The sequence below is a fragment of the Medicago sativa genome, chromosome 6 (assembly GCF_051527215.1).
Source record: "Medicago sativa cultivar Bolivia chromosome 6, Bolivia_mono, whole genome shotgun sequence".
Taxonomy (NCBI): Eukaryota; Viridiplantae; Streptophyta; class Magnoliopsida; order Fabales; family Fabaceae; genus Medicago; species Medicago sativa.
Window position 1 is genome coordinate 17,477,928 of NC_140754.1, and position 25,914 is coordinate 17,503,841.

General features: G+C 34.9%; 1 long non-coding RNA gene across 1 annotated transcript; it reads right to left on the bottom strand.

Annotated features, from left to right (window-relative positions):
• Positions 1-24,886: 24,886 nt before the first annotated feature.
• LOC146913311 (uncharacterized) lies at positions 24,887-25,481 on the bottom strand. Its single transcript, XR_015013394.1, has 2 exons — positions 25,294-25,481; positions 24,887-25,207 (listed from the first exon to the last, which is right to left on the bottom strand). It is a non-coding gene; the product is annotated as an uncharacterized LOC146913311 (long non-coding RNA).
• Positions 25,482-25,914: the final 433 nt, after the last annotated feature.

Consider the following 25,914-nt stretch of genomic DNA (forward strand, 5'->3'; position numbering starts at 1 on the left):
ACAAAATTACGTTTTGTCTCTCCCGAAACATCTTCCGCGTTCTCGGTCATTACTATAATTAAACAACACATAAATATGAATTAACAACTAACTAATGCATAAACATCAATGCCATAATGAACTAAAACAAAAAAACAAAGAAAAACAAAGAAAATTTTTTTTTGAAAAAATGGCAGTAGCTGCCATTTTTTCGTCCTTCAAAATTTTCCTAAGTGTTCCTCGGTACTTAACTACCGAGGTTTCCCTCGGCAGTAAGCTACCGAGGTTTTCCTCGACAGTAAGCTACCGAGATTCCCCATGACAGTCTTACGTGACTGACGTTGTAAACCAACATGACAGTGTAACATATACAAAAAAATAAACCGAATAAAATGCACAATACCTATTTTTTTTACGTCAAAAGTGTGTTGAATCATCCTAGGCTTGATGTTTGAATCATTTGGGGGAAGATTTGATAGAAAAAAATTATTGGATTTGGGGGGAATGGATGAGTTTGATATGGAAGTTGATGAAAATAGTGTGTAGGGGAGCAGGTTTCCTGTTTCATCTGACGAAACATAATACTCGGCAGTTAACTACCGAGGAAATCCTCGGCAGTTAACTGCAGCCGGATTTCAAATTCTTCAGCAGTTAACTGCCGAGGGGGTAAAAGGATATTTTACATGTGTGTCCCAGCCATATGGAATGTGTCAACAGCAATTTTCTTTGTGGTGACCGATGGATCCAGAATACAAGAGAAGTAAATTTAAATTTTCAATTTATGTTTTTGACTCCTTTTTTTCACCATTTATGTTACCCTAATTTGAATAAGCTTGTCCTCAAAGCTTTCGGTATTAGTAGTTTTTGCTGGATGTAGTTGCTAAGAAATTACATTAAAATTCACCTTAACATATGCATCTATATTATGGCATGAGATCCTATACATCCAAGGATTTATTTACTTGAGAATTGGTAATCTTAATTTTTAATATTTTATTTTCATTGTATTTTAAGAAGGGTGAAAATTATTGTTTTAAGAAACTAGTTGTTTTCCCATATTATTTTTCTTCGAAAAATTCCGTTTTTAGTTTTGAAAATTGTATTTTTTCTCTTGGAAAAGTTGTTGTAGTTGGAGTAGTAGTGGCTAGAGCACTAGCACTCAAGAGTAACGAGTACGAGAGGTAAACCTGGCTATCAAACATTGAAGTTGTTCATGCTGGAACCTTGTATAGGCCGCGATGTAACGGTTTTGATGATATTGCTGAAACTACGACGCAACTGCGATTGGCAATTGGTGTAGTCGGATCAATTGGAGTTATATGGTAGCAAACATGGTTTAGATTTCAGAATTTGAATTGTTGTAGTATACTACCTTGGTTTAGGACTACTCCAAGGCTTTAAATTTTCTTTTGTGGTTGCGATGTAGTATTTTTATACGATCAAAAGTAAGTATTATATGTATCGTCTCCTCAGGGACTAGTGCGATATCAAGGATTGTTCGACACCAAATATCATTTTAAGTTTAAAAGAGTAGTTTGTTTGTTTGCTTAGAATCAAGTTAACTATGTTGTGAAAATACGGTTGAGATTAATAAGGCGTGAAACTTGTTAGGATTAGAGTTCCTTGATCAAGCATCACACATAACCTAAATATCATACATGGATTCTAGCTTTTCTTTGATATTATCACGTATCCCTCTTCAACATCATTCGTGTCCAAATAATATTGTGACTTCAATTGTACCGTTTAATCATCGATGTCTCAAACTATTAAATGATCCAAGAGTCGATCTTATCGTTTAATCGACGATTTCTCAACCTATTAACTGATAAGAAAGCATTAAGTTTGGATACAAAGAGTGATTATCTAAACATCAATTCCATGTCTAGAATTTATGTTTGGATAGAGGATTATTCTAAACCTAGATTCAAAAATATTTTTCAATCACAATTAAATCAAACATAAACAATAAAGTGCAAGAATAATCTCAATATCAAATCAAATGCTAGAACCATATATTTAAAGATCAAAAGATTACATGTTTAGCTAAGATCAAGTACCTCTAATCCCAACAATGGAGATTTAGCTACTCATTGTCATGGAAGCTTTGCAAGAATGAATTGAAATGGAAAAATTCATTACAACTTTGTGATTTCTCAACAAATGAGGAAGAATCCATCTTCTATCACTCTCAAGAACTAGCCCTATCTCTCTTTCTGAAGCTAATACAGAAAAGTCTATGAGATTCTAAGATAATCAAGTGAATGGATCAAGTGGGCTTTTATAGATTTTCTGATCTGCATCAACTCGCCTCGCGAGTTTTTTCATTCGCCATGGCGAGTTGAGGTTCCTTCACCAGTGGGTTTGTGCCACATCATCACTGAGGAGTTTAAGTCGCCCTAACTTGCCTCGCGAGTAAATGCACTCGTTATTGTGAGTTGCTCGCCTTCCATTCACCTTTGCGAGTTGAGGGCGTGTGAAAACTGGTGCTCTCTGGAACTTGCTCGCCTCTGGACTCGCTTTCCACTCTCCATTGCGAGTGCACTCGCATCCTGCTCGTCTTTGCGTGTTGAGTGCGAGTAGTTTCTGGTACTTTCTGTCTCTTGCTCGCCTTTGACTCGCCTTTGGTCATCTTTTACTCGCCATGGCAAGTTCACTTTTGCACTTCTTCTTTGTTTTTCTTCTTTGCTTAGTTTCTTGAGTTCAATTCTTGCATAAATGGGTGAAGTAAGATAGATAAAGCGTAAAAGAGCTATAGTCACTTATCTCTCGGTTTTTCCCTAAGTAACTTGCAAAACAAGTAACAAAAGTGCCTTAAATATTCATTTGAAATACAACTTTCTAGCACTTACCAGGTTGCAACTAAGTTTTTGCAATCATTAATATTGTTTAAAATTGTTGCTGATGTGCCAATAATCGCAATTGTTATGTGATTACAAACACATCAAAAACCTTTGACGTTATGACTGTAGTTATGGTTGAATACAAACATTTGAAACCGATATTATTTCTCCTTGCACGGTGAAAGTAATAGATAGTTCTATCTATTGATGGTGACTATAACATATGTTTTTACATCTTAAAACTTGTGTATTTTACACTTTCAATATGACTTTCCCAACGCGTTTGTGATAATGATTTAAGAGTTAAGCTAGGGATATATTAGTTAAAAAAATGATAATTTTGGGGCTCAAAACGAAAGTTTTTAATGGCCTAAGACGGCTCTGAAGCTTGATCAATTTAACTAATCAAACATATAAAAAAAAAATACACTAAATTAAATTAAATGAAAGGTTCTAATTTATTTAATTAAAAATAGACGACATTTGTATTTAAATTAAAAATAGAGTGCATTACTCCAAACTTTGTGCTAATTATCACCGGAAAAGCCTGCTGGTGATTTACAAAGAAGACGTCTCTTTCAATAAAAACTACCCAAATGATATTGTTGAATTTTCTTATTACTTAATAAAAATAAAAATATATATCATTCGCTAATTCTCTTATTACTTAATAAAAATAAAAATATATATCATTCGCTAATTCAAATATTAGAGTAACATGTTCCCAAATATATTTATCTCTATCTCTCATCTTCTTATTTTTATGTTAAAACATTCTCTTTTTTTTTTTTTTTTGGAAACATTCTGTTTTTTCACTACTCGATTTGTGGGAAACATTATCTTTTTCTTACTCCATCTGTTTTAAAATAATATTCGTTCTAAAATATAAAAATATATTAAAATAAATATCAATTTGAGTTGTTTAATGTCACAATAATTATTATTTTCTCGGTTATACCTTAAATTAATATTTCCTACATTACTTTCACATCATTATATTTCAATTTACTATTTTCTTTATAAAGTTGTGACATTTTATAGGTTATTTACATTTTTCTTAATATGAGTAAAAAAAACTAGGATGTTATTTATTTTCAAATGAATAAATTATTTTCGTTTATTCCCACTCTTTTTCAAATTTCTTGAGGTAAAATATATTATATTTATCAAAAAATATGGAAGATACGCAATTTTATGCGTTTATTTAAAAAATATAACATTTATATCTCAAATAAACGTTAAAATATAATAGAAAAAAAAAGAGTCACTACATCAAAAATATTTTTTTTTTTTTTTGAAGGAGCATCAAAAATATATATTATTATTAATGCAGTTAAAAAGTCTGCACTGCCGCATCTAGGATTTTGGATCCGCCATTGACTTATTTTTATTGTTTCTTATAGTTTTTCCTATTTGTTTTTCGTTAAATTTTTTAAAACTTTAAGACTTGTTAAAGAAATTTGTATGATTAATTTTTGAAACTATGAATCCCACATAGTCACGTTAGGAAAATTTTTAAGCAATTACTAAACAATGTTTTTAAGTTTATATGGAGAGAGAGAGAGAGAGAGAGTAGAAAAGACATGGAAAAGGAAGAGTATTCTCCCATCTCGTATTCCCCATTTAAAGTAAATACTATATATTCATAATTTTGTTCGCTCTCGCCTGAAAAATGCGCTCACAAACAAGATGAGAGATTCATCTCTTTCACATACCTCATTTCTCCTCCTTAAAGTTCTTCATCTTTTTTACTCATAATTCCATTCAGAGTTCGTTTAAATATAACACCCTCAATAAATGTCATGATACAACCACATAACACCGGACAATTTATGTTACATCATGCAATTCTCATTTAAGGAACCATATCTTGTGACAACATAATCTCCTTAAGACAATCAACATTTTATGTCTTACAATTTGCATTCTATCATACAATTCTCGTTCAATATTTCCATGTAAATTTTATAATAAAGCTAACATTCCTTAATACAATTTTCAATATGACAAAAAACTTATATGCACTTCTTTAGGTGCTTTTCGTATGATTCACAACTTAACTACTTATGATTTCTTGAAAATAGTAATTTTTTTATAGTTTGTTATAACCACATAAAAATGTACTTTAAGTTAAGAATGATATTTATTCAGAATAAAAAAAATTAAAATCATACGAAAAACATATAAACAAGTACACCTAAGCACTTCCCATTTCAATATTCTATCTTATAGTGCAAGTGTTTTGTTATAATTTCTTTATAATATTTTTTTTTATTTTCTTTATAATATTATTGTTGGTAAATCTTAAAAGTATAAGAAAATTGGTTACCAATTATATAAAAATATATAAATAATTAGAAATAAGTTTTTTATTAATTTAAAAATACAATAAAATAATCAAAGATAATTACAATGGAAAAGTATTAAATATTCAATACATTTTTATTATGTATCTTCCATCTACTCAAAATATATTGGAAAACCATTAAAAAAATTATTAGGAAAGTTCACCGTATACCTAAGGTAAAAAGTTTTTTAAATATGGTTTCATGATGGAGTGTTGTCTTTATTTGACGAGTGTGTTTAAACACTTTGTCGTTTCAAACTTGATTAATTTGGAAGGAAAGGAATCAAAAAATTAGACTAGAGAGAGTAACTATTAAGAGAAAGATGAACGCGGATAAAAATTACGATAATCAAAATTTTATTCACCCGGACTTACAACTTACATTGAGTGATTGATTATACATAAATTAATTCAAACCAACCAGAAAACTCAACACAACATAACTAACAAACTGATTACTTGACAACACTCACTAACTAAGTAACTAATCTCAACACTCACTAACTAAGTTACTTGCATGGGCTTATTAGGCTTACCAGATTGGTTTTTCATTAGTCTTATTAATTACTCTCTAAAGAAACCACTATATTTTAATATATTTTTTAAACTAATTATATCATTTTAATTCTATAATCATATTAATTTATTTATTATCTGGCTCTATCACGGTTCAACCAGTTGAACCTTGAATCTGAAGCCTGACCATTACGATCACCAGTCCAGTTTTTAAAACATTGTAACTAACATTCGGATTACTTCATAACACTTCAGCTAACTCATATATTGACTAATGATTCCATCCCTATCAATTTCTTCAACTCATCAAACCTGGTTTTCTTCGAAGGTTTTGTGAGTATATCAACTAATTGTATATTGGTGTCGCGATACTCAAGTTTCAATCTCTGCTTATGTACTTGGTCTTGAAGGAAATGAAATTTCTTTTATATATGCTTTCTCCTACCATGACTCACATGATGATTGGTATATGCTTCTTCAAGCCAAATCAAATTACGTAGTTAATATGTTAGTCGTCGAGCAAATTTAGCTAGGAGGATGGTTATTTTTCATCTTGTCATCAACCATGAACTTTCTCATGACTCTTTCTCGCTACGATTTACCTACCTAACAAGAAACAAAAGGGTGTGACAACCAAAGAAGATAAAAAAAGAAGTGACAATGTTGTGTCGATGGATATATACTGGATATAACATATAAGGTAGGAGAAAGTTGTGGTGTGATATGTTTCATCCAAAGTTTGTGTTTGTTCGACCATGCATCCTTTGAATTTGATCTAAGGGTGAGAATATATATGTTGGGTCAAGTTAGGTTTTGCAAATTCGAAACCTAATATGTTAAATTTTTTAAAACTTATAGTCTTTATAAGCTTATTTTTTAGACATGAGCTTGGTCTTATAAACAATGTGACATGATAATGGGTGTACCAACAAATACAGGATACTATTTAAGGTTTTGAATGTAACTCAACTCTACAAATCAAAATAAATTAGAAAAAAGGTACAGTAACAGAAGATTATCTACGATGTGAAAAATAAAAAATGCACCATAGCAGCAGCATTGGTTGTACGGTAAAATCAACGCGGTTTAAACTTAAAACTCATTGTCTGAACCACATAAATAGACTCATATCATGACTTCAAAATTCCTACTGTTCCTCTGCGACACTATAATACCGTGTAAGCGCGCACACTAGTTCAATTGGTTGGCAATGGTTAGGGAGAGAACGCGAGTGGCATATAAACACACTCCTGGTTGAATCTTGACGCGGCCTAGAAATTTGAGGGTTGCTCGAAGATTGTGATGTCACCACCAAAGTTTATTAAAATAGGAAAAATGTCACAAAAACCTTTTAAAATGAAAACAAAATGGTATTTGTAGGAGTCGATTATACGTAGGAAAGGTATTATCACACTACAACGTCCGTTAAAAACAGTTACCTCTGATTAATTGTGCAAGATTTTGTTAACTTTAAAAATATTTATTTCTCCTTACTATTAAATGCAAATTAAATTTTTTTTTTGAAGAATCTAAATTAGCCCACCTAAATTGACACTATGGAGAATCGGACCTGAGACCTCGAGGAAGAGTACACTCCCAGATCGCAAACCAATACCACTAGGCCAACCCAAGTGGGTTAAATGCAAATTAAAATTAAGTTTCGATTGAAAAAAAATGTATGTGTTTAAATAGAGAGAAAAATGTTTTGGTATTATTGTGCTTGACTAGAATGAGATCTTGCTCCTACGTATCTACTAGTGTTATAGAGAAATCAAAGCTACGTAGTTGTAATTCTGGAATTGAAAATGTTTGTGTGTTGGTTGATTTCAAGGAAAAATGTTTGGTTGTGATATATGTGATTTAAAAATAAAAGTGTTGTGTTGATTGAGTAGAAAATACTAATCGCAAAAAATTGATTGTGGTAAGTTGATTAAGATGAAGTTGTTTGAATGAAGTTTACGATGATCAAACTAATAGAAAATTTAGCGTGATCATTGATTTTGAGATTTTGTAATGATTAAATCAAAAGAGGATTTAACGTAGTCATCGATTTTGATATTTTTTGCAATGACCAAAACAAAAGTGAATTTGACGTGGTCATCACTTTTGAGATCTTTTTTATGAGTTTGGTTTGTTTAAATTATTTTGTCCTGTCTTTTTAGAGGATTTAAAGATAGGTTATACTTTGTTTTGAAAGAAAAAGATAGGTTATATAAAACCAAAACAAAAATAAATTAAAAAATGTCAAAATAAGATGAGTGGGTTGGGCGCCCAACTCAATCCGTTTGGTTCGTTTCTTTACAAAATAAGTAGATCGTCGATGAACAATAACAACAACAACAACAACAACAACAACTAGAATTTTGACCCGTGTAACGCACGGGTTTTCTCGACTATAATAGAGACCAATAAATAATCTTTAACCCGTAAGATCATGGGTCGATCAATAAACACAAATTAGATTATTAGAGATACAATATTACAATCAAATGATAATAAAAAAAATATAAAGAAAAAAGATAAAAAGAATACAAAATTATATTGTTGCACATGTCAATTTTAATTATTACTTTTATAGTTAAACATCAAAATTAATGTAGTTCATGGTTCCTAACAAATTATTTAGGGTAGCCGAGTTTGCATGAAAATTAGGGTATTCTATTTGTAAACGTATTAAATATTTAGGGTAGCCGAGTTTGCATGAAAATTAGGGTATTCTGTTTGTAAACTTATTAAATAATTGTACAACAACTTGTCAAAAAAAATTACATAAACAATAGGTTAAGTTGTTGCAGACCTAATAAAATTAATAAATAATATGGATAAGGATTAAGATATCTATTAAATTTTTGCTTTGAAAAATATTCACGGTTATTAGAGAGGGAAATGAAAAACATATATGATGCAAATTTAGAGCCAAAATTTTAGGATAGAGTTGTTGCAAACCTAATAAGGGATTAGTGGAGGGAAAAAATTAGGTTAAGTTGCTGCAGACTTAACAAAATTAATAAATAATAATAATAATAATAATAATAATAATAATAATAATAATAATAATAATAATAATAATAATAATAATAATAATAATAATAATAATAATAATAATAATAAGGATGATGATGATGATGATGATGATGATGATGATAACTATTAATAAATAACAAAAGACAAATGAGAATTGGACCGTTGGTGCTGCCTTGGCCATGAAATGTGGGCTGCATGCGGTGGTTGGTGAGGCTGATGCATCGGCGACGGTGGAATGGGCTCCGGCAAAAAACGTGTTGGTTGTTGGGATCAAGGTGCAGCCATGGAAGCTGCTGGATGTGAGCACTGGCACAACGATTGCGTGTGGTGATGGGCTATCGAGGGGCGGCACATAGTGGTGCTAGTTTTAGAGTGAGCGGCGCCCAATGGTGGTCGGGCCAAAGATTGTGGCGACGGTGTTTTCGAAAGTGACGCCGATAGAGCTTCCTACACCTTACTTTTCTATTTATTGTTTATGTTGTTATTGTTGTTTTTAAGATGAAGATTATTTGAATGGTAAAAGTGTGGGTTTTGTTGGGTTTGAAGGGAGGTTTTGTGTGATGGTCAGGGCCAGCCCTGTGCAAGTGTAGCAAAACCCTTGGCACAGGGCCTCAAAATTTAGGGGAAAAAACGTATACCTACGGAAAAAAAATCTGTCACTAAATGTCATTTTTCCGTTAATAAAATTTAGAATACACAATTTTTCTGTCAATTATGCATTGTTCATACGTATCTGTCTATTTTTCTGTAGGTAAAAGTCATGTTTAAAACATTGCTCATATATTTAAACACAACTTAAATATCTGTCACTCTAAGTGTTGTTGAATTTTTTTTCAATACTTCTTAAATGAAAATTGTCAAGATTACAATCGGACTTCCGAATTGTCAGGGACGGCTCTGGTGATGGTGTTTTGCGGAAGATGGTTAAAATGGATGTAGTGGAGATTATACGAATCTCTACGTTTTTTTCACTTTCTTTTCCTCTCTGTATTTATCAGATTCTGATGATTCTGATGATGATATACCCTTAGCTCAACTGTTTCAAAAACCAGTAAAAAGCCAATCAACATCAACCAAAACCAACGATAAGCCCTCTCAGTCAACTACTTATGAACCAGTTGGTCACATAATTAATGAGAAGTTGGCTGAACTGGCTGAACAGAGAGAGAGAAGAAGAACGACACAAAGCAATTATACTGGTTCCTTCCACAAACCGGAAGTAGTCCAGTCCCCCTTGCACTTCCAAGGAGATTTCACTATGAGTAATATCTGATTACAAATGCTCAAGCACACAAGCAAGAGACTTCCTTTGCTCAAGCACACAAGCAAGAGACTTCCTTTGCTCAAGAACACAATCAAGAGACTTCCTGCTCAAGCACAATTGCAAGAGACTTCCTAACTAAACAAAATTACACAGAAAATTGTTTAAGGTTGAACACTTGATATACAATCAGAGGTGCTCACAATACAAATCAGATACAGACTCAATGGACTTAAGAATTTCTAAGATATGACTTTGAGACACAGAAATTCTAAGTGAATGCAGAACAATTTCAGCAGAGGTTTGGTACTTGTGAAAATCTTGTGAGTCTTTCGTTCAGCGTTCTTGCATTACCAATTCTCTAGGTCTTCACTCCTTTATATAGAGGTGTGAAAGAGACGTTGTGAAATTGCCAGCACACCAAAGAGTCGTTGTTGAAGCTTGATCTTTCACCAATGATCTTTTGCCTGATTTGGTTGTTGTCCTATGAAGAACAAATTTGAAATCCATTCCTTATCCAAAGGAACATCTATGCAGGCGAAACCGTATTCTGGAGCTGTTTTCTTGTCCTGTAGCGCGGACACAAAACAGAGTAGTGGAGAACGTGGTTGTACAATTCGTACAGGGTACAATGTCAACGCTTTCGTCCAAATTGCAAACACACACCTTCAAACACCTTTGAAATGACCGTTGCAAAATTCCACTAATCCTTTGTTTGTGTTTTCGAATCCAATAGACAGCTTTTGCATTGATAATTCTTCAATTCTTGATTCTTTGCAAATCCAGTTGATATTCAGCTTCTGGTGAAATGGCTTCTGATGAGGCAGCTTCTGATGATGCAGCTTCTGATGATACAGCTTCTGATGATGCAGCTTCTGATGATACAGCTTCTGATGATATGACTTCTGAACTTCTTGTCTTCAGGAGCACTATTCTTACTTCAGAAGCGTCTTAACTCCAGGAGCACTATTCCAACTTCAGAAGCGACTTAACTTCAGGAGCGCTTTTCCTCTTTAGTAACAAGTTGCCTTCAGGAGCGTCCAAGCTTCAAATTTTTGTTGTTTCCTTAGCTCTTTATTTGCTCATTCAGAACCAATGATGATGTAACTTTATAATTGTGGTCCTGTACACTTGAACAAATATTAGCTAGTCCAATTTACAATTTTTAATACCTTGTTATCATCAAAACTCTTTAAGGTTCATTGTTAAACACATTTTGTTCCAACAATCTCCCCCTTTTTGATGATGACAAACAAAAGTATTTAAAATTGATCAATTGTTGTTAATCTAATTAACAAGTTGACTTTGGGGTTCTGAGGTTTGTAAGCTCAGAATCTGAGGTTTGTAAGCTCAAACTCCCCCTGAGTCTGATAGTCTTTAAGGTGAGGTTTGTAAGCTCCCCCTAAGTTCTATCCAGGTTAATTAAATTCACTTTTTGCGCAATAATATTATCAGAGCTTAAAAACAAAATTGAATCATTGAAAGAATTAACTTATAGATAAGAAGAATGGTTCAATTAACTTTACTTGAATTTTGATACTCCTTCGTTCGTTCATAGCTTATACCAATAAGGTAAAAAAGATGATAGAAGTTTTTCAAAAATTTCAAATGCCATTAATGGGGCTCAGAGCCTTTAAATACTTGTCACATATACTCCCCCTTTTGTCATTATCAAAAAAAAATTGAAATATATATAAGCATAAAAGACAAAAAGATATGAGAAAAAAAAACTCAAACATGAGAGAGTATACTAAGCAATGAACTAAATAAATCAGAGCAAAATATATGAACATGTATATTCAAATGTCAGAAGCAGCTAAACAGTCAGAATCAGTAAGCATTCAGAAGCAAGAGAAATAAGACAAGATGGTTTCAGAAGCAAGGACTAAGAAAATAAAACAAACAACAAACAAAAAGTAAAACACAAGGGTGTGCAACTAAGGGTTGGTTTGTTGTTGTTTCTTCATCTCCTCCATTTCTTCAATCTTCTTCTGCAACAGTTCTTCAAGTTGTTGTTGCCTCTGGAGAAGAGCTTGTTCCCTTTCTCTAGCTTCTTGCTGCTGTTGTGCCATCTGTTTCTTCAGAAGCTTACACAACCTTGCTTCTCTGGTCAAGTAATCCGTTTCAAAGAAGAAAGGCTGGTTTGCCAGGAGCAGTGTAGAACTTCTTACTCTAAGACTCTGATTCACATGCTCCATTAGCCTTCTGACTGATGCTTGCTTGACTCTGATGCATTTAGCCTTGATTTCTTCGATAAGCTCAGCTACCCGGTTCTGAAGAGATGCCCAGGAGTCTTCATATGCACCTGTGAGATCAATCGTCCTTCTTTGATCCACCAGATTATGCATCTGACTCAGAATTGTCAGAAGCTCAGAATTAATATATCCAGATTCCAGGATGTTTGTGGGTGGTTGATCAAGGGTTTCAAGATCAGAATCACTGATTTCCAGATCTTGAACAGGGTTAGGAACTGGAATGGTAAGGTGTGTTTGTGTGTTTGAAGATGAAGGCTGGTTAGAAACAATGTGTGTGGTGGAGGTTGAGGCTTGAACATTGACTAGAGAGATGTCAACATCCATGGGAGTTGGTTCTGGAGAGTGTTCAGGTAAAGGTTGAAATTCAGTTTCAGTTGGTGGTTGTTGTGGTGAATTTGTTGTTTGATTGTTGAGTTGGGGGTCAATGGTAGCTAATGGTGATTGTGGGGGTGTTGTGGGTTTATGTGGTTCAGGTGTTTGTTGATGGGGGTTTTCTGAAACAACATTTTCAGAAGCAGCTGCTTCTGGAGTTGTTTCAGAGGCCTTTTCTGAGGTTTTGTCTTTGGGTAAGTCACCTGAATAGTGTAGAATAAGATTGTCTAAGACAGAAGTGTCTTCTATTGGTTCAGGAACTGATGGTGAAGAGGGTGAAATGGGGATAGAGGTGACTGGAATCTGGATTATCTGAACTGCAGGGCCAGCTTCAGAAGTGATCTTCTGTGGACCAGCAGCTTGAGGAACTACTTCTGAAGTTACCTCTTCTGGAGCATTTTCAAAAATGAGCATCATATCGTCTTCCTCATTGTCTTCAGTAGGCTTACCAGCAATGGCTCTTACTTCAGCCAATTTATCTTTGTAGAACCTATCACAGTCTTCCAATCCCAAAGCCTTGAGCTTTTCATCTCTTTGATGAATGTATTGTGCTTTTTGTTCCTTTCTGTCTGATATAAGATCAGAAGCACGTTCATCTGCCATCCTTTTCATTCTTGGAGTCATCTCAACCATAGGACTCACAAGTTGAAGGGGAGCCTTCTTCTTCTTCAGCTTGGGATCAGCCTCTTCTTTCTCCATTTCTTCAAGAGCTTCCTCCAGCTGCTCTTGAGTGATTACCAAATCTGCCTTACCTTTTCTTCTTTTCTGAGGAATAGAAGCAGCACCAACCTTCTGCATCTTTCCTTTATCCTTGATAGAAACAGGTTTAGCTTCAGACTTAGCAACTTTTTGCTTATCAGATATAGCAATAGCAGCTTCTGACTCAGTGATAGTTCTGGCCTTCTTTCCTTTAGTAGGAGCAGCATCAGATTCTGCATTAGTTCTGGCTCTCTTCCCTGTAGGAGCATCAGAAACAGCAGCTTCTGACACAGCAACTGCCTTGGCCTTCTTGCCTTTCCCTTTAGCACGAGCAGCTTCCTCCAAGATGTACTCAGCTACCAATCTAGCTAAGTGTTCAGGATCACTTTCCTTAATAATGGAAGGAAAGTCCCTGATAATCTCAGATTCTTCTGTGGTCATCTCCAACCACTTTTCATCTTTAGGAGCTGTCTTGAATAAGTGCATAGAATGCAAGGTCTTGCTACTGATAGTCTTCTCTGCAGTAGAGACTTCGAAGCATTTATCAGAAGCATCCCTTGTTCTTCTCAAAAGATCCAGCACTTTCCCTTGATAAAAGATCTCAGAGAGCAATCTTCCATAGGGCACTTGTTTCCTTCCTTTGACTGTGGCTTCATTAATAGCCCAGCAGAGATGATCCAATACATATCTTGGGAAGTTTACCTTTTCCAGATTGGGCATGAAATAGATTGCTAGCTTCTGTTGGTTGTTGGGTTGATCAGACCCACCTGCTCTTTGAAAGAAGCAATCGTTGCTGAATTTCACCAACATTCTGTTGTGAATCTCCATTTCAGAAGGCCTAGCATCTTTGTTACCACCCAGAAGAGTGTTGTAGTAGTTTTGCAGCAGGACATCATCCTTCTTAACAATTTCTTGAAACCTTCCTTCTGCATTCATTCTACAAGCTTTAGCAACTATCTCCTCTGTGATGACTATGGGAATACCCATCACTTCAGACCTTATCTCAAGGCTACTGAAGGAAGTGGGATTCAAGTCAATTTCCTTCTTTCCTTTCTTCGACCCAGCTTGTTTACCTGCTACCTTCACAGGCTTTTCATTGACAATTTCAGCCCTTAACCAGAAATCTTTGACCAAGTTCACATATGCTGGCCCATTTAGCATGTTGAAGTATCCAGACAGTTTCTGAGTTTCTACATAGCCTTCCATGTTCACTTCGTACTTCTTGAGTGAAGTGAAGTCTACTGGCGATTCAACTTGAACTATTAGGGATTCCCATGGAATATCCATAGTCTTCTCTTTGTAGATGGACTCAGATACTGGTGCTCTTTGCATGTTTGATGTAGATTCTGAAACTTTTGAGCTTGATGATGCCATTTGATGATTGACGAAGATTTGAAGAAGATGAAGATTTTAGGGTTCTAAGGTTGAGAGAATGCGCTTACTTCGCAAGAGGTTTGAGAGCAAATGTGTTTGTTGTGAGTGAGTAGTGTGTGAATTGTCAAAGTGTTAAAAGTAAAACGATTGCAATTCAAAAGAGACAAACAAACATAACATTAATGACAAAATTGGGGGCGCGTGAAAAGTACTTTCAAAGCTATTAAATCATCATTGCCCTTTTAGTTATACACCAACACATACAGGCCACGTAAGAAGTTCACAGAGTAACTACCAAGTTAGTGGGCCAGAAGTTACTTTTTAAAAGGTAACTTCCAACGTTTCCACTAATTCAACTATTCAGAAGCAACAAATCCAGCTTCTGGACTTCAGATGCTGACGTCATCATCAGAAGCGAGTTTTCCTCAGAACCTCAATAAAGAGCTTCTGATGGACTACCGCTTCTGAACTAACTTCAGAACCTAAAATCCTATTCAGGAGCAAGCAAACATCTAATCAGATATAAAGTGCATGTTCAAATTTTTCTTTATAAAATCAAATCTTTCAACGGTTAAAGGCTTAGTAAATATATCAGCCCATTGATTTTCAGTATCAATGAATTGTATATCTAAAATTCCTTTTTGAACATAATCTCTGATAAAATGGTGTTTGATTTCAATGTGCTTAGCTCTTGAATGCAAAATTGGATTTTTTGACAAACAAATAGCAGCAGTATTATCGCAATAGATGGGAATACTGTTAGCAGTTATCTGATAATCTTCCAACTGATGTTTCATCCAAAGTAGTTGTGTACAACAACTTGCAGCTGAAATGTATTCTGCTTCTGCTGTAGACATAGCAATAGTTGTTTGTCTTTTGCTAGCCCAGGATATAAGATTATCACCCAGAAATTGACAATTGCCACTGGTTGACTTTCTTTCAATCCTATCACCAGCATAATCAGCATCACAGAATCCAATTAGCTTATAATCTAAGGATTTCCTATAAAGGAGTCCAAGATTAGTTGTTCCCTTCAAATACCTGAAGATTCTCTTGACAGCAGTCATATGAGATTCTCTAGGATCTGATTGTAATCTTGCACACAAGCATACACTGAATAAAATATCTGGCCTAGATGCAGTGAGGTATAACAAAGAACCAATCATACCTCTATACAGCTTCTGATCTACTTTAGCTCCTTCATCTTCTTTGCTCAGGTTGCACGTAGGATGCATTGGAGTGTTCATCACTTTACAATCTTCAAGTTTGAACTTCTTCAGAAGCTCCTTTGTGTACTTTGATTGATGAACATAGACTCCATCTTTGCATTGATTGATTTGAATGCCAAGGAAGAACTTCAGCTCTCCCATCATGCTCATTTCAAATTCATCCTGCATTAACTCAGAAAATTCCTTGCAAAGAGATGCATTAGTAGAACCAAATATTATATCATCAACATATATTTGCACAACAAGAATATCTTTCCCAAGGGTCCTTCTGAAGAGTGTAGTGTCAACCTGTCCTCTCTTAAAATCATTTTTGATTAAGAAATTACTTAGTCTATCATACCAAGCTCTGGGAGCTTGTTTCAAGCCATATAGTGATTTCTTCAGTTTAAAAACATGGTCAGGATATTTAATATCCTCAAATCCAGAAGGTTGCTTAACATACACTTCTTCTTCTATGACACCATTGAGAAATGCACTCTTGACATCCATCTGATATAATATTATGCCATGATTAACTGCATAGGAAAGAAGTAACCTGATTGCTTCCAATCTTGCAACTGGAGCAAACGTTTCAGTGTAATCAATGCCTTCTTATTGACTATACCCTTGTGCAACAAGCCTGGCTTTGTTTCTTGTTACTTCACCTTGCTCATTCAGCTTGTTTCTGAATACCCATTTTGTTCCAATAATGTTCTTGTGCTGAGGTTTGGGTACCAGATCCCACACATCATTTCTTTGAAATTGATTCAACTCTTCTTGCATAGCTAGGATCCATCCATCATCTGAAAGTGCTTCATCAACTGTTGTAGGTTCAATCATTGAGATTAGTCCAATCATTGACTCTTCTTGTCTGAAATGTGATCTTGTTCTTCTTGGACTATCTTTGTTTCCAATGATTAGCTCCTCAGGATGTGAAGACTTGTGTTTGAATGTGTTTCTGGGAGGATCTGCTTGATGTGAGTCATCTTGTGCTTCATCAGAAGCAGTTTCATCTTGCGCTTCTGATGTGGGTTCAGCTTCTGGACTATCTTCAGACTCAGCTATCTGATCAGGTTCTGGAGTAGCTTCAGGAACCTGTATCTCTGCAAAACTTTCACCTTGCTTTGAAGTTTTATCTTCAAGCTCCTTGTCATCAAATTTAACGTGCATAGATTCTTCAACACAGAGTGTTTCTGAATTATACACTCTGTATGCCTTTGACCTTTCAGAGTAACCTAAAAAGATTCCTCTTTGGGCCTTGGCATCAAATTTCTTTAGGTAGAGCTTGTTGTTCAGAATGTAACAAGTACATCCAAATTGATGAAAGTAAGAGATATTGGGTTTTCTTCCTTTAAAGAGTTCATATGCTGTTTTCTCCAAAATAGGTCTAATATAGATCCTGTTTTGAACATAGCATGCTGTATTCACTGCTTCTGCCCAAAAATGTTTTGGTAAATTGTTTTCATGAATCATGGTTCTGGCCATTTCTTGTAAAGTTCTATTCTTTCTCTCTACAACCCCATTTTGTTGTGGTGTTCTAGGAGAAGAGAATTCATGGAAAATTCCATGTTTTTCACAAAAAGCTTCAAATGGCTCATTTTCAAATTCTCCACCATGATCACTTCTGACTTTCAAAATTTTTGATTCTTTTTCAGATTGAATTTGAGTGCAGAAGCTACTGAATACATCACACGCAACATCTTTACTCTTTATGAATTTCACCCATGTCCATCTGCTGTAATCATCAACAATGACTAATCCATATCTACTTCCATATAAGGATGCAGTACTCACTGGTCCAAATAAATCAATATGGAGTAATTCTAAAGGTCTTGAGGTCGAAACAAAGTCTTTGGTTTTAAAAGATGATTTCACAATTTTCCCCCTCTGACATGCACCACAGAGTGCATCTGAATGATAGTCAATGTCTGGTAGCCCTTTCACAAGTTGTAACTTACTAAGCTTAGAGATTAACCTCCAGTTAGCATGTCCCAACCTTCTGTGCCACATCCATTTCTTATCATTCACTGATAGTAGGCAAATCACCTTCTGATCAGCCAGTTCAGAAAAATTGATTTTATAGACGTTGTCAACTCTCTTTCCTTTGAACACAATGGATTTGTCTTCCTTGTTGATTACTGTACAGTTGGGTTTTTCAAAAAGCACATCATAACCATTATCACAAAATTGACTAATGCTCAAAAGGTTATGTTCAAGACCATCTACCAACCATACATTATTAATTGAGGTAGAGGAATTACCAATAGTTCCTGTACCTATGATCTTGCCTGACTGGTTGCCTCCAAATTTCACATTTCCTCCCTCTTTCATTGTTAGGCTGAGAAACATGGACTTGTCTCCTGTCATGTGTCTTGAGCAACCGCTGTCTAGGTACCATGATCTTTGCTTTGGCACTGCTCTTAGACATACCTGCATCATTGACATTTTTAGATTTAGGTACCCATTGTTCTATGGGTCCTGGAAGGTTAGTACTTAAGGCTTTACTCTTCACTTCTTGTACATTGTGCTGTGAGTTGGGTTGCTTCTGATTAACCATCACCTTAGGTTTTGGTACTTCAGAAGCAGTAACTGTCTTCTTCTGAAACTTAGACTTCAGAACCCCAGATTTTGGTTTCACCAGACTCTGAGGAATAGGTTCTGATCTTTTCAGGATCCTAACCTTTGAAGTCTTGGAATCAGATTTGATCATAGCCTTTGACTTAGAGTTCTTTGGCTTTGAAGTAATCTTAGCTTTAGAACTAGAAGCTTCAGGTTCTGATTGAACAACAGTTTCCAACTCAGCCCCTTCTGGTACAAAGAATGTTTTCAGACCTTCCTTGATGCATTCACAACAAGACTTTAGATTGGTTTTCTCCAGTTTCACCTCTGGAAAACCAATTCCTCTGCCATTGTTCTTGTAAATGCTATAAATCATAGAAGCTACTCTGCTTCTGTCAATGCCAGATATAATGAAATCTTCAAGAGCAATTTCATGATTACTTAAAGGTTTTTCATTACACTTTTCTTGTAGCTTCTGACATAAGAACCTGAGCTGGTCTTCATATGTTTTACACATGAAGTCAAAGCCCCTAAGTCCTTGTTCAGAAGCTTTCAGATCCAATAGAGTTGATTTTTGCTGTTGTACCAAATCAACATATTTTTCTTTTAAATCCTTCAACTCATTGGTTCTTACTTCAAAATGTGTAAGAAGTTCTTTAAGTGACTCAACAAGTTCATCTCTGGGAATTTTGGAATATACCTCATTTTCATCTTCTGAGTCTGAATCTGATCCAGCTTCTGAAGTTGCTGTTGCTACCAACCCAACAGCTACCTTTGCATCTTCATCAGCTTCCTCTTTATCAGATCCAGATTCACTACCCAGATCATCCCAGGTTGCCATTAAACTCTGCTTAATCTGCTTCTTGAATTTGCTTGGTTTGAATGTAGACCTCTTTGATTTGTCCTTTGACTTTTCTCTTTGAAGATCAGGGCATTCAGCAATGAAGTGTCCAGGCTTCTTACAGTTGAAGCATCCCTTCTGATCTTCTTTCCTTGAGCTTCTGGAGTTACCCCTTTTGGCGAGAAACTTTCTGTTCTTCTTGGCCAGATATTGAAGTCTGTTTGAGAGCATGGCCATTTCAGCAGCATCTGGTTCATAATCTGAACTTGACTGTTCTTCCTCTTCAGATTCAACCACTCTGAGAGCTTTTGATGACTTGCCTTTGGATGGAAGAGCTATTGATTTACTCTTCTTAGTAGACTCATGTTCATTAAGACTTAACTCATGAACTTTGAGAGAACTAACAAGATCTTCGACACTTAAAGTGTTTAAATCTTTAGCTTCCTCAATGGCAGTCACCTTCGGTCTCCATCTGGCAGGTAAGCTTCTGAGAATCTTGCTTACATGATCAGAAGCAACATAGCTCTTCTTTAGAATCTGTAGCCCAGAAACTAAGGTTTGAAACCTTGAGTACATCTCCTCAATAGTTTCATCATCCTTCATCTTGAATAACTCATACTGATGTACAAGCAGAAGAGCCTTTGCTTCTTTGACCTTCTTGCTCCCTTCATAATTTGAACAGAGAGAAGCAAACATAGCTTTAGCAGTGGATTTGTCACTCATCTTCATGTATTCTGCTTTGGGTATGGCAGTGACAAGAGCTCCTCTGATAATATGATGCTTCTTGTAGAGTTTCCTCAGTTCTGGAGTATGTTTCTTTCTATCCACAGCAGCTCCTTCTTCATCAAGGACTAAATCACCAACACCATCTTCCAGAATATCCCATAATTCTTCATCCAGGCTCATGATGTAACTGTAAAAATTGGTCTTCCACCAAGAGAACTCTTCAGCATCTCCATTGAACTTTGGAACTTTTCCAACACTGGTTTTCTTACTATCACTATAATCATGTGAGACATTTTTATAGCTAGTATCACTAGAACCAGAACCATTAGGAGGAGGAGTAGTCATGTTTTTCTCAGATCTTTGACTGTTGCACGGTTAAGTGTTACACAACAGACCAAGGCTCTGATACCAATTGAAGGTGAGAAAAACACAAGAAGGGGGGGTTGAATTGTGTTTTGAAAAATTCTTCGTTTCTCTAAACAACTGAATACACTGATCAGAAGCTAAGTGAGACAGCTTCTGAAGTGATGATCAGAATCTAAGTGCAGCGGAATAAAACAGAGAGAGAGAAGAAGAACGACACAAAGCAATTATACTGGTTCCTTCCACAAACCGGAAGTAGTCCAGTCCCCCTTGCACTTCCAAGGAGATTTCACTATGAGTAATATCTGATTACAAATGCTCAAGCACACAAGCAAGAGACTTCCTTTGCTCAAGCACACAAGCAAGAGACTTCCTTTGCTCAAGAACACAATCAAGAGACTTCCTGCTCAAGCACAATTGCAAGAGACTTCCTAACTAAACAAAATTACACAGAAAATTGTTTAAGGTTGAACACTTGATATACAATCAGAGGTGCTCACAATACAAATCAGATACAGACTCAATGGACTTAAGAATTTCTAAGATATGACTTTGAGACACAGAAATTCTAAGTGAATGCAGAACAATTTCAGCAGAGGTTTGGTACTTGTGAAAATCTTGTGAGTCTTTCGTTCAGCGTTCTTGCATTACCAATTCTCTAGGTCTTCACTCCTTTATATAGAGGTGTGAAAGAGACGTTGTGAAATTGCCAGCACACCAAAGAGTCGTTGTTGAAGCTTGATCTTTCACCAATGATCTTTTGCCTGATTTGGTTGTTGTACTATGAAGAACAAATTTGAAATCCATTCCTTATCCAAAGGAACATCTATGCAGGCGAAACCGTATTCTGGAGCTGTTTTCTTGTCCTGTAGCGCGGACACAAAACAGAGTAGTGGAGAACGTGGTTGTACAATTCGTACAGGGTACAATGTCAACGCTTTCGTCCAAATTGCAAACACACACCTTCAAACACCTTTGAAATGACCGTTGCAAAATTCCACTAATCCTTTGTTTGTGTTTTCGAATCCAATAGACAGCTTTTGCATTGATAATTCTTCAATTCTTGATTCTTTGCAAATCCAGTTGATATTCAGCTTCTGGTGAAATGGCTTCTGATGAGGCAGCTTCTGATGATGCAGCTTCTGATGATACAGCTTCTGATGATACAGCTTCTGATGATATGACTTCTGAACTTCTTGTCTTCAGGAGCACTATTCTTACTTCAGAAGCGTCTTAACTCCAGGAGCACTATTCCAACTTCAGAAGCGACTTAACTTCAGGAGCGCTTTTCCTCTTTAGTAACAAGTTGCCTTCAGGAGCGTCCAAGCTTCAAATTTTTGTTGTTTCCTTAGCTCTTTATTTGCTCATTCAGAACCAATGATGATGTAACTTTATAATTGTGGTCCTGTACACTTGAACAAATATTAGCTAGTCCAATTTACAATTTTTAATACCTTGTTATCATCAAAACTCTTTAAGGTTCATTGTTAAACACATTTTGTTCCAACAAAGTTCTCCCTCTATCTATAAAAGAAGAGAAAATTAGAGATCAAGCTTAAATTTAAGCTTGAGATTAAGTCTGAAGCCTCTGGAAGTAAGTTGTTCTATGATGTCATCATAGCTGACATTGAAGATGTCTCCGTTTTTTTTTTTTTCAATCCGGAGAACGTTTTAGTCTATACCTCAGATCAATCTCAATAAAACAAATCTCATTTTAAGTCCTTTTTTAGATTTTTTTTTTAAGGAAATTAATAATGATGTAAAATAAGCAAATTAACCAATTTCTTTCCAAAAAACAAATTAAATAAATTATAACTTATTTTTATTATTTTTCAAATTTTCCGAGACAAAATTAGGGTAGAGATCTTTCTGAAATGTTTTTAAACTGCTAACAGAAAGGTAACAAACTCTCGCATGTTTGTCTAACCATTTCATCCCTGATTTAGTCGGAGAATAACCCATATATGAGTATAATTGATATTCTTCGTTTAAAGTATACAATCAGAGTCATCTAAGGTTCTACTCTAGGTGTAGCTCTTGTTAAGATTCTCTTCACCAATTTTCTAGTGTCCACTTCCGTTGTCGGCAATGCTTCTCTTCTAAGCGTCGATTCGTCGACAAGCTAAGCGTCAATTCGTCGACAAGTATCAATTATGTTAAATGCAATTACGTTTCTATGTTCGGTGAAGCTCTCACTGCGATTCTCCTCACCAAAATCAATATTTTCATCCCAAAAAGGAGATTCACCAAGATGAATCGAGTTCCTAGTTGTCTTTTGAATCATCATCTATTCACCTGAGCCTGACTCCTTCTTCCACAACATTCATTCTGCGATTGTAGTTGTTATCTACTCAATCTAAATAATGTATGTTTCAAGAACAATTTTTTTTATACAATTTGCCACATTCACCCGATCACAATATCAGTGAACAATATAATCCAATAAAAGAACAAACAAAAAAATTCCAATAATAGGACAATAAATATGTTATCGTGATGTTAACTTAGTTGGTAGGGTAAGCCCCGGAAAGATGAAATTAAGTTGAATTAAATCAAATAATAATTTATACTATTATCTAATTTTATTTTTTTACACAATTATATTATCTAGTGTAAAATGTGTAGTTTATAAGCTGATATACTATGACCACATTCTCTAGTGTCACGGTGTGCAAGACATTTGAATTTTTTTTTTGCAAAAGTTTAGAATATATATAAAAAGTTTAGAATATATATAAATATGTAAAAGTTTAATAAATTGAAGTTAATGAACGCGTTCAAAAAAGATTGTGCTATGATGTTGTATACTTGTATAGTATCGTTCATTGCCATTTCTATTTTCCTGAGTCTTATCATTGTCATAGTCACTGCACAAATTTGCGGTAGATTTCTATATTTGTTTCCTGAGATTTCTCTCTATATACCTGATCATGCTACTCACTACCTTCATTCCTTCACAACTCACTACCTTCATTCTGTCAAAAAAACCTTCATTACACAAATGGCTTCTTCTTCTTCATGGGCTAAAAAAACTGGTTTCAAGCCAAGATTCTCCGCTGAGACCAATGCCGGTCAGTCTTCGTCCAGACAACCTGACCTCGAAGCAAGTCCGGTTGTTACCACTCCTTCGCCAGCGGGAAATGGCATGCCGCATGGCGATAAGGTTCCTCCACCGCCTTCTGATGGAGGTCCGACCAACAATGCTCGGGTGGAGGAGAGAACGACTAGGTTGCCGCTGACGGTTGATCATGATGACTTGGTGTTGAGGCAGAGGCCTTCGCCTTTGAACTACGAATTAACGGATTCGCCAGCGTTAGGTAATACTATAATAATAATAATAATACACAAGGTTGTTAAATTTCAAGTTAAATTTAAACTCTTACAGATTTACAATATAGGTCATGAAACTGACTCTATTTTTAGTGAACTCCTACGAGTTCACAAAAACTCTGATGAAATCGGTAAACTCATTTGACGGTTGGTTTACGCTTTTATGATTATACATTTTTTAGTTTTAAAACATAAACTTTTGGTAATTACTAGCCAATATTTGATTTAATTATTTATGTATTGTAATATCTCTATTTTACGTTTGTAGTGTTGTTGTGAGGAACAACTATTACACCTCCATATTTATGCTTTATTATAGAGATGAAATGTTAAATTATTATTATTATTTTAATGATATTATATTATCTATATATGTTATTTTAATATTAGGTAAACTCATACTAGTTTGTGACTCAAGTCTATACGTCGAGTCTAGCCTAAACGAGTTAACTTAGACCCTCGAGTCTGACAGCCTTGATAATACACACTTACGCTTTCTGATTGGGGTAAAAAAATTGACCTTTAACAAAATCTAGGTTCCGTGAATAAATGTTTGTCAATCATAAACTCATACTAGAACGCCGACCCGTGCAACGCACGGGTCTCACGGGCAGGAATAATTTGATACATAATAAAACGAATAATTAATAAAGTTTTTAGTCCCTATAAATATATCAAATTTAGTTTTTAGTCCTCGTAAATTTTTTTGATAGATTTTGGTTTCTATAAAAAATTTCAGCACGTAGTTTAGTCCCTATTAAATTAAAATTTATTTAATTATGCTTAAAATTTTAAATTTTTTAATGATCTGTTACATACTTGTTTAAAACATTATAAAATGTTCCTTCGCTTAAACACATACTAAGCAAAGGCAAGCATACTAACTTGGTTTTATCAATTTGTACTTTTAATTTAACATGTGAATGCGTGGGATCTAGTTACTCAAGCCGAATCAGTATTGGGTTTTCTTCATCAAGCATACCAACTTGGTGAATGACTATCTAACATTCAGAAAAATATTAACACCTTCCGGAGGTAAATCTAAAAATAAATTTCGTACATTTAGAGGTCGAAGCGCTAATAAAAGACATAATAAATTGTTGAATTAATACTTATGGCAATGAATAAATTTATTTAGGTGGACTGGAAAAAGTTTCCTTAGCTAAGTAAATATAGCTGACACAGCAACTTGAAGAAAATTAAAAACCAAACTGTAAAAAACAAAAGGAAAAAACACAGATTATTTAATGTCTGATTTATGCAGATTGAAGGAATTCGATAACAAAGCAAACGGCTCTAGCATTCGAGCAAGCTAAACATCTTTGTCGTCCTTGTGCTCAATTTTGACACGAACAACTCTGGTAGGTTTTGTGGCCGACGTCTGGCCAGCTTCATCATCATCAACAGCCACATAGTCAATGCTTTTAGAGGACCTCTTAGCACCTGTTTTGGTGGTTGGTGTGTCAATCACACATGTATTGCTGCATGAGTCCTCAGCCTCTGGTACATCCTGCAGACATTGGCGGCAAACAATTTGATCAATTGTGTTACGGATTAAACCTTTACGGACTCATGAAAGATTAATGTAATAATTACCATCTGAACATTTGAATTGTTTGGCGCAGCACAATCCACACTAAGCTCAACAACAGATCCATCGTCGGAGTTATTAATTGTATTTGTTTCTCTACTGACTTTAGTCTCGTAGAGCTAACGTGCCTGCATGCACCTTCCATTCCACCGTAAAGACTCATCGCCACTGTATCAGAACACTTTTCACCACCGTTGCCTCCATCGATTCCTCACCGAACAAATCAGTTACCATACATTGATTGATTAGTAACTAATTTAGTAAGGGAACCATAGTTTCAATTATAAAATTAAAAAAGTATACCAAAAATTATATTAGGAGAATACCAGCACACATATTTGTTAGCAAACAAATGAATAGTCACATAACCGTTTAAAATTCCAGAGTAAACTTAAAAATGTCGTGATTTTATAGGAACTAAACATATTTATTTATAAACATAAAATTTCATTAGATATAGATAAAGAAACTATAAATTGTAATAAGTTAAATATAAAGTATGTAAATAAATTAAAAATTAAAAATATAATTATGTCTATATATACTATATTTTATTACCGTGTTTTTTAAATTCGTTTAAATATTATTTTAATTAATGGTTAAGAAAAGGGAAAATTTCTTATACG